General features: G+C 42.0%; 1 protein-coding gene across 1 annotated transcript in view; it reads right to left on the bottom strand.

Annotated features, from left to right (window-relative positions):
* The window catches only part of SORCS3 (sortilin related VPS10 domain containing receptor 3), a 559312-nt gene that overhangs the window by 246309 nt on the left and 303215 nt on the right, over positions 1-9788 (bottom strand). The gene's annotated exons all lie outside the window — the stretch shown is intronic.

Below are 9788 nucleotides of genomic sequence, written 5' to 3'. Positions count from 1 at the left end.
GCCATCAGACAGCTACTGCTGGCTGCTACCTCCAAAGCTCAGAGCAGCCAAGAGAGACACGGGGCAACATGTCAGAAAAACAGCTAAAGGAAAAAGCAACTACAAAGGAAAATTCATTGTCTTCCTCATGGCACACCTTGGTGGCAGCACCTAGCAGGGCCTCTTCAGGCCTCCCCTCTCTCACTTGGTACTTTAGAGAAACAAGCACCTTTTTTGTCAGCAAAGAAACACTGTGGGCACAGACCTTGGCCTTAGATATTTTTTGCAGACATTCAAAGGGTTAGATCAATAGTATACTTTCGGCTCCTGTCATGGTTGGAGTTATCGAGCACCCCTCCTTCCTGTGACTTCTACGCAGTTACAAAGTCTGCTTCTACACTCTATAAATCGTCTCCTTTCTTCTTGACCTCACTATTATTACCTTAATTCAGGCCCTCTTTATCTCTTCTCCAGGTACAATTTAAGACCTTTGGATGTCTTTTTTTTTTTAATTTTTTAAAAAATATTTTATTTATTTATTTTTCGAGAGAGGGGAAGGGAAGGAGAAAGAGTGGGAGAGAAATATCAATGTATGGTTGCCTCTCGTGCGTCCCCTGCTGGAAACTGGCCTGCAACCCAGGCATGTGCCCTGACTGGGAATCAAACCGCGATACTCTGGTTCACAGGCCCGCACTTAATCCACTGAGCTACACCAGCCAGGGCCTGGATGTCTTAAACATTGAGAAAAATTTGGGTTCCTCCACCCTTACATACTTATAAAATAAAAAGCTTCCAGTACATAAACATGAAAGTAGCTTCTTCCTAGATTTTTCTTTTTTTTTTCTTTCTTTTTTTAATTTATTTTTCGAGAGAGGGGAAGGGAAGGAGAAAGAGTGGGAGAGAAATATCAATGTATGGTTGCCTCTCGTGCGTCCCCTGCTGGGAACTGGCCTGCAACCCAGGCATGTGCCCTGACTGGGAATCAAACCGCGATACTCTGGTTCGCAGGCCCACGCTCAATCCACCGAGCTACACCAGCCAGGGCCCTAGATTTTTCTTTAAAATCTTGATAAGTTTAGTTCTGTTTCCATAGATACATTTGTCTAGAGAAGACACTTGCATTGAGTTTTAGAAGATAAATAGGAATAGCTAGATGAAGAAGGAGAAAAGGACTCCCAGAGGGAAGAGCATGGGCTAGGGCACTTTGCGGTAAAGCAGGAGGGTGCATTCATTCCCTGGTGCATGGTGAAGGGGGAGCTTGAGAACCAGGATAGAAACTTAGACAAGCTATGTGCTGAGCTAACTTTATCTTCCGGTCTATGGTGAAGCCAATGATGAGTTTTAAAATTTATAATACCTTCAGGTACTCCAAACCTCGTTCTGTTACTTTAGGTGCATCGGAGATCTATTGCAACTTTCAAATGCAAAAAGAAAACAAAAATAAAGCAGCAAAACCAAACCAAAGGAATCTAGTTTATGCAAGCTAATAGCCATGATTCTGAAAACTAAGTTTGCACCTGAGGTTTCTTTCAGATTCTGTTCCCTCAGAGTTCTTCCTAGTGGTCTCCAAGGCCCAGGAACCATTTTTTCTCTTGTGCCTCCTCATATTCCCTTGCTTTACTCAGGGCCAAGGTGAAAGACCAGTTTGAAATCTTGTTGACCATTCTTAGAGCCTCTCATACAACCTGGTTTCCATCTCAGGGACTGGCCCACCCTCACTTCCTACCTCCCACCTTCAGTGTAAATCCTTTTGAGGGGTGGGTTCCATTCCATGTGCCTCAGGAGCCCCTTGGGCTACAGGAGGAAGGAACTGCTGCTCCTTCCTCACACAGGGAGTAGAAACACAAAGAATAAGACTTTCATCACTCAGCAACCTGGACACGCATATATCAATATGTTAAGGGCTGAATTATGTCCTCAGAAATCCACATGTTGATGGTTCTAACCCCCAGTACCACGGAATGGGACTGTATTTGGAGACAGGGTATTTGAAGAGTTCATTAAGTTAAAATGAAGTTATTATGGTGGGCCCTAATGTAATTTGGCTGGTATCCTTATAAGAAGAGGAATTCAGGGCACAGAGTCACAGAGGGAAGATCCCATCTGAACATTCAGGAAACAGATGGCCTACAAAAGCCAAGGAGAGAAACGAACCCTCCTGACACCTTAATCTCAGACTCATAGCTTTCAGAACTATGAAAATTTAAGGACTTCCAGCCAAGATGGAAGCATAGATAGATATACTTTGCCTCCTTGGACAACCAAAAGAAGAACAATGAAAGTTAAAAACAAAAAAACAACCAGAGCTACCACAAAATTGAACTATATGGAAGCCTGACAAGCAAGGAAGTAAAGAAGAAACATTCATCCAGACTGATAGGAGGGGTGGAGACAGGCAGTTAGGGTGGAGAGGACTCATAGCAAGGCAGTGGCTGGCAAACTGGGCAGCAAGATGGCAGCTGGCAGACTACAGCCTCACATTTGTGTGTGGATAAACTGGGAGGAACAAGTGGGGAGCAAGACAGACTGCACAACCCAAGGTTCCAGTGCAGGGAAATAAAGCCTCAAAACCTCTGGCCGTAATGACCTGTGGGAGTTACTTTTCCAGCCACACAGGAGAGTTTGTTGGAGAGACTCACAGGATCCTAGAATGTACACAAGCCCACCCACCAGGAATCAGCACCAGAAGGGCCTAATTTGCTTGTGGGTAGTGGGGGAAGTGACTGAAACCTGGCCGAGTGCTGAGCAAGCAGCACTGTTCCCTCTCTGACCACCCCTCTCCACATACAGCACCATGGATTTCCAAGCCCTGGTGAATACCTAAGGCTCCACCCCTTACAACGTAACAGGAGTGCTGAAACAAAGAAATATGGCCCAAATGAAAGGATGGATCAAAACTCTAGGAAAAGAACTAAGCAATGAAGACATAGCCAACCTATCAGATGCAGAGTTCAAAACACTGGTAATTGGGATGCTCACAGAAATGGTTGAGTATGGTCTCAAAACAGGGGAAAAAGTGAAGGTTATGCAAAGTGAAATAAAGGAAAATGTACAGGGAACCAACAGTGATGGGAAGAAACCAGGACTCAAATCAATGATTTGGAGCAAAAGGAAGAAATAAGCATTCAACTACAACAAATTGAAGAAACAAGAATTCAAAAAAATGAGGAGAGGCTTAGGAACCTCCAGGATGACTTCAAATGTTCCAACATCTGAATCATACAGGCTCCAGAAAGAGAAGAGGAAGAGCAAAAAATGAAAAACTTATTTAAAAAAATAATGAAAGAGGACTTCCCTGATTTGGCAAAAGAAATAAACTTCCAGGACCTCAGAGTCTCAAAGATTTGGACTTAAGGAATCACACACCAGGGCACTTAATTACATTACCTAGTTTAAAGATAAGGAGAGAATCTTAAAAACAGCAAGAGAAAAGGAGACAGTTACCTACAAAGGAATTCTCATAACACTATCAGCTGATTTCTCAAAAGAAACCTTATAGGAAAGAAGGGGCTGGAAAGAAGTACCCCATGTCATGAAAGTCAAGAACCTACATCCAAGATTGCTCTATCCAGTTAAGCTATCATTTAGACTGGTGTGGGGGCGACTTCTTCTCAAGTCCCCCCAATTGCCACAGATGAGGGTGAATATAACCAATATATGATGTGATCTGCTTGGGGAGGAGAAGTGAGCAGTGGCCAGTTTCACAGGGGGAAAAAGGCCAGCTGTGGCCAGTTTCTCCAAGGAGAAATAGGCCCCTAGCCCCCTCCTCCAAAGCTTTTATTGGGTTCTAATACACAGAAATACAGGGCAGCAAGGATCAAACAGTAGATAACATTTCAAAGAAATCTGAGGGCTTACTATGAGTCCGAGTCTGTCAGGAACAGAGTTTTAGAGTTTCCTGCTTGAATCCTTAACATATGAATGAAAGCACTCTTAGCAGAGCAGATTTCACAGGTTTATCAGGAAGTCTTTGTGATGCCAGATTTTTCCCTAAAACACACTTTAGCAAGGCAAGGAGCTGCACCTCTCCCCAACAGATATTCAGGCTTAAGGGGATTAGAGCCAGGAAGCACTTCTCCCAGAGAACATGGGGACTCAGGCTTTGTCAAAGCCGGGGGCGAGAGTCCATTGCTCTGTGTTGCAGCCCCCTGAGTCCTTCCATGAAGGCCTCCCAGGGGATTGAGTCTGGCTTAGGTTGCCCCCTGCTGTGAGGGGTCTTACTCATCATTGACTTCCAATCAAGCTTTGGGGGCAGGGAGAGGAACTGAGGCAGCATTTGCTACCAGAGACAGGCTTTGTCTCCTGCGGCTGGCACTCCAAAGGTTGTCCCTCGCCCTTAGCCACAAGGGATTGATATACAATTCCTAAAACCAGGCAGAGCAGTCTACAACAGACTGGAAGGGTAGATAAAGTGCTTCCCATATAAGGTCAAGTTAAAGGAGTTCATCAGCACCAAGCCCTTATCACATGAAATATAATTATGAAATTATGAAATGTAATTATGAAACTAAAGGGACTTATCTAAGACAAAGAAGATCAAAATTATAAACAGTAAAATGACAACAAACTCATAAGTATCAACAACCGAACCTAAAAAAAACCCTAAACAAACAACTAGAATAGGAACAGAACCAGAGAAATGGAGATCACATGGAGGGTTATCAGTGGGGAGCAGGAAGAATAGGGGAATAGGTACAGGGAATACGAAGCATAAATGGTGGATACAAAATACACAGGGGGAGGTTAAGAATAGCATAGGAAATAGAGAAGCCAAAGAACTTGTAACTATAACCTATGGACATGGAACTAAGGGGAAGGGGGTGGATGCTGATGGGATGGGGGATGCAGGGCGGAGGGGAATAAGGGGGACAGAAAACTGAGACAACTGTAATAGCGTAATGAATAAAATATACTTTAAAAAACTATGAGAAGTTATTTACATTTATGTTCTTTATACCAATCAATCTGTGGTACTTTGCTATGGCAAGCTTAGCAAACTAAGACAATATATAACTGGACAATGAACATTATTTTTCGTAAGAATTCCTCTTAGGAGGAACTCTTCTTATAACAGAACTGCATGGATCAGTGTAGAGAGACATCAAAAGTGTGGCCTCTCTGGCCCGGGTCTGGGTCTGCTGATGCCTCGGCTTGCAGAAGCAGGTGCAGACAAGTGAAGGATCTGGGCTGCTGTTGAACAGACCCACTGAAGCTGGGGGAAGAGTCTGTGAGTGTATATTTGTTATAACAAATTATCCCAACTAAGTGGCTCACATGAACTTATTTTACAGTTCCGGAGGTGAGAGGTCCAAAGTCATTCTTATAGGGTTAAAACCAAGGGGTCAGCAGAGCTGCATTCCTCTGGAGGCTCCAGAGAAGAACCCACTTCCTTGCCTTTTCCAGCCCCTAGAGGCCACCTGCAGCCCTTCCCTCATGGCCACATCTTCAAAGAGCATGTATCCCATTTCTCTTTTCACTATCACATCTCCTTGTTTTAACTCTTCCTTTTCTGCCTCCTGCTTTTTCTGTAACCTTGTGGTTATGCTGGGCACACCTGGGTATCCAGTCTGCTCTTCCCTTCTCAAGTCTTAACTTAGTCACATCTGCCAAGTCCCTCTTGCCCTGTAGGGACACATGTTCACAGGCTCTGGGGATTTGGAGGTGAGTATCTTTCAGGGAGAGGGCATTATTCAGCTTACAACACTCAGGGAAATCACAGGGTGGCCTGGGCAGGACAGGCTAAGGACATAAAAATGTCAAAGGGGACTTTCTGGGTGCAGATCTATGTGCTGTGACCTCACTCCTTGACCCCATAAATCTTCAGCTATCACTACCTAAACCACAAAAGGCTTGACATAGTGGGTTTGAGCTCCCCCAGAAGCAGACACTGAGATGAGAATGAAGTAGTTCATTTGGGAGATGATACAGAAGTAGAGAAATGGCCCAGACAGTGGAAGGCAGTTGGTATATGGTATGTTACAAAGCCAACTGACTCTGTGGGCAACTAGAGTTTAATCCCACTCGGCAATTCTGGGGGCAAAAGCATAATCCACACACCTCAGATTTGCCCCACATGAGAAGCAAGGAAACCAGGGTATCTGTACCCCAAATTCTGTTGCTCACTGCCTGAGGGCTGCTCCCATATGTTAATTCCCTGGCCCTTCTACAATGCGCTGTGCCAAGAAGTGAAGTAGCTTCTACAGGGTTTGGAGAAAGCCTTCCAGCAAAGAAATGCAAATCTTAGCAATCAGAAGTCAATGGGAGAATACTACAGTGGAAACACAGAATAGATATAAGCATGAGCAGGACATGAACAGTGCCTGTTAAAATCAGATTCCCCGTGGAACTCAGCAACGTGGCTGACTTTTGCAACGTCGCTGATGTAGGGTTGAAATAGTCCATAAATATGAGGTCACAGCTGACAGCTGGATTACACTGAGAAAAAAAAACACTGATGCAACAGTGTGCCTTCTTCCTCCAGGCCTGCCAGGGTAGCAATTCATTCTGCAGACTCCTCCACGGAAAAACCAGCCCTGAACACCTCGCCCTCTGGCCCTGGGTCAGCACCTCCGCAGAGTCCGCATTTACAGTGCTTCCCTGGTCCGGAGCCAACCTCCCCCTGCTCTCATTCCCACCACATTGGGCTTAGACAGCACGTCAGTCTGTGCTGCTACCATCGCTATTGCTCTTTTCAGTAGATGAAAATATATCGGATAGAGTTTCTCTCCACCCACTACTTCCTTCCTTAATTAAAAAAGAAAATTAAAAAAAGAAATGACAAAGAGAAAAATCCCCAACTGTTTTTCTCCTTTCATTTCACTCTAATCCTCAGGCTTCCCAGCCATCAGTCAGGCAGTTCTGGAATTTCCACCTCCAAATGCACAAGGACAATGCGCATGTGAGTACTTTTAAGTAAGAAGTCAATGTTCTATAATTTAATTTTCTCCTCTCACATTAAACCTGACATTCTTCTCATAACCAGAGTGATCAATGTAGAGTCAGACTTTGTCTTTCTGACATTAATACCCATCAGAACTTCAAATGCAAACAATCGTGACATTTGACTTCATAAAAATTACCATGTGCACCAACTCTGCTTAATGAAACCATTTAAAAGTTGCTTTTGTTACATTTAATGAATCATATATTATACTGCAATGAAACATGCAGCAAAACAAATACTTCACAATGCTTCCAATTAAGACTCACTTCACTTATGCCAATTGACGGCACAAGTGTTCCACACTTCATTCAGTTTGTGCATTTTAAGTGAACTGGTTAGTGAGAAGGGTGCTTCTTTGCTAATGAGTTTTGTAATCAAGGCATCTATTTTAATTTCAAATTGGCTAGATTGGGGAAAATTGCTAGACTAAATGACTGGTACTAATTAGGATTATAAAAATATTCATCATGCCACGGAATTAACATGGGGGTCTGATTTTCCTGTATTTGCATATTGCTTGAGTTTTGGGGGGAAAATCTTGACAAATTGTCTTCTCTTTAGCAAATTGAACAAACACTATATCTGTTTTAGCCTTTCTTTTCATTTAAAGCATAATACATATTCATGATTTGTAAATGAAGTTAAATGATTTCAACTTCCATCTTCATTACCATATTAAAGATGTTGTCTCCATAAGCTTCCTTAAAAAAACTTCAGATCATAGTATTACCTACTTAAATGGCAAACACTTTGGTTTAATCTATATATTAACCAAATGTTGGAACAAATTAATGGGAAAAGTGAACAAAACAAGACAAAACCTTTAAAAAACACAACCGCCTTGTTTATTTTCTGCCTGAAGCAGAATTAATTAGTCCTATGGCCTATCACACATCAGTAAACAGTTGGATGAGTTCCCTCCTCAAAACCCCACCCCAGAAAGTGACGTCAGCTGTGGGATGTGACAGAATACCCTTGGCATTCGTTTGAAGGTCTGGTCTCTCCATGGCTGGCTGTGCCGTCTCTCTGTTGGAGTTCTGTCTGGGGCTGGGCTTGGTATAAAGGGCCCACAGGGAAAGTCTGCTGATTTCCTAGGAAGAGTGAGGTGTAGTGGTTCATAGGGAGTTGCGGGGACCTCTGCCAGGCTTACCATAGAGAGCAGCTTGGGCCCCTCACTAGCTCTGTGACCTTCAGCAAATTAATACCCCCTTCAAGAGTCACATGCTCACCTGTAACTTGGAAAAATGATAACCACCTTGGAGATTCTCACTTTGAGAATTCAATGTAATAATGTACATAAAAGCACCTGTTAGTGCCATACCCAGGAGTTCTTAAGGACATATTACACCTCCATTTCTGAGAAGCATCTGTACTCGTACGTCTACGGTGTGTAACATCACATGGGGAGTGTGAAAGTCACTTGGCACAACCCTTAACCCCCTGCATATTGTCTACACCCCTTGGCTCCAGAGTATCCATTTCCATTACAGCTGTCAAATCAAATAACTAAATAGTACTTTGCTTTGGGGATACAGCTGCAAAATTCATCTGAAAACTACCAGAATAAATAGCTTCTTCAACACATATCTATAGTGGGTGCTTCTAAATAACAAGGTCTGTATCTATAGCTGAGTTGTAAAGAATACAGATTGAAGTTGTATCTGATAAGAGTAGACTTTTTGTTGGGAGAAAAAAATAATTCCTAGAGTTTCACAGTTTGGCAGGGACCATAGTCGAAAGCCAACGTGAAAAAAAGAGAAAACTCAGGCTCAGTGTATTCCTGGTTCAGCAAAATTTTTCTTTATACCACACTGCCTCTTGGAAAGGTATTTAAATAATAATTTGAAATGATTGTAGCTAAATTGACGCTATTAACACCTAGAACCTTTTTTAAGAGCACTGCCATATAATTAGGACAGAACATAAACTGTTCAAGGTAGATTACTTTTCAGAATTTTTTAATTATAAAGTAATCTAATGAAAGAATAGAAAAATTTGGAAAACAAATGGTATGGAAAAAATGCATAAACATAATTCCATCTTCTAATCCAAGAATCCAGATAAGACTTAGGAATATTTCCTTTGCTTCTTTTTAAAATGTTTCTCCTGCCTTCCCCCTTTTCTTGCTTTCTTTATCTTATTTTGGGGTTTTTTTTTTTGCATATGTATTGAAAGAGCACTACTTGACTGAATAATATATATTATGCATAAATTGATATATAGTGTATATAATATGAGATATATACAAGATGGGGCAAAAGTAGGTTTACAGTTTTTTGTATGGAAAATTATATCAGTAAATAATAATACAAGAATAAACTCTGTTTTGTGTACTCACAACTGTAGAGTTACTTTTGTTCCACCCTGTATGCATTAAATAGGTATTAATATGTATCCATGTTGCTACACGGTCCTCATGACTACCATTTTAATGTCTGCATGATATTCTGACCAATGCATGTACTGTGAGTTAAAGACCCTTAGGATGGGAATTCCCTACATTTCTATCCAGTGTTTCCCAGTGTGAATGGCTTTGATAAGCATCATTGTATCTAAAGCTTCTTGGTATTCTCCCATTGGTACAGACCCAGAAGCAGAGTAACTGAACCACTGGATCGAAGTTACGAATACATCTATATTTTCCAGGAAGGAAAAACTTATCTGGACAGCCATCAGCACTATTTCAGAATAAGATTTCACCACAGCTTTGCCAGCATTGGGTATCTTCTTTACTTCGCAGAAAGTAGCACATTTTGCAAACTTGAAACTTGTTAAAGTGGTTTGAAATGAGCATTTTTAGAAGATTCCTTATAAATTCTCTGGATTAGTTGTGCTTATTCAATGTTAACATATGTTTACCTTCACT

The sequence above is a fragment of the Artibeus jamaicensis genome, unplaced genomic scaffold, assembly GCF_021234435.1.
Source record: "Artibeus jamaicensis isolate MK-2021 breed Jamaican fruit bat unplaced genomic scaffold, CSHL_Jam_final contig_490, whole genome shotgun sequence".
NCBI classification, from domain to species: domain Eukaryota; kingdom Metazoa; phylum Chordata; class Mammalia; order Chiroptera; family Phyllostomidae; genus Artibeus; species Artibeus jamaicensis.
This window is presented reverse-complemented; position numbering and strand designations above follow the sequence as displayed.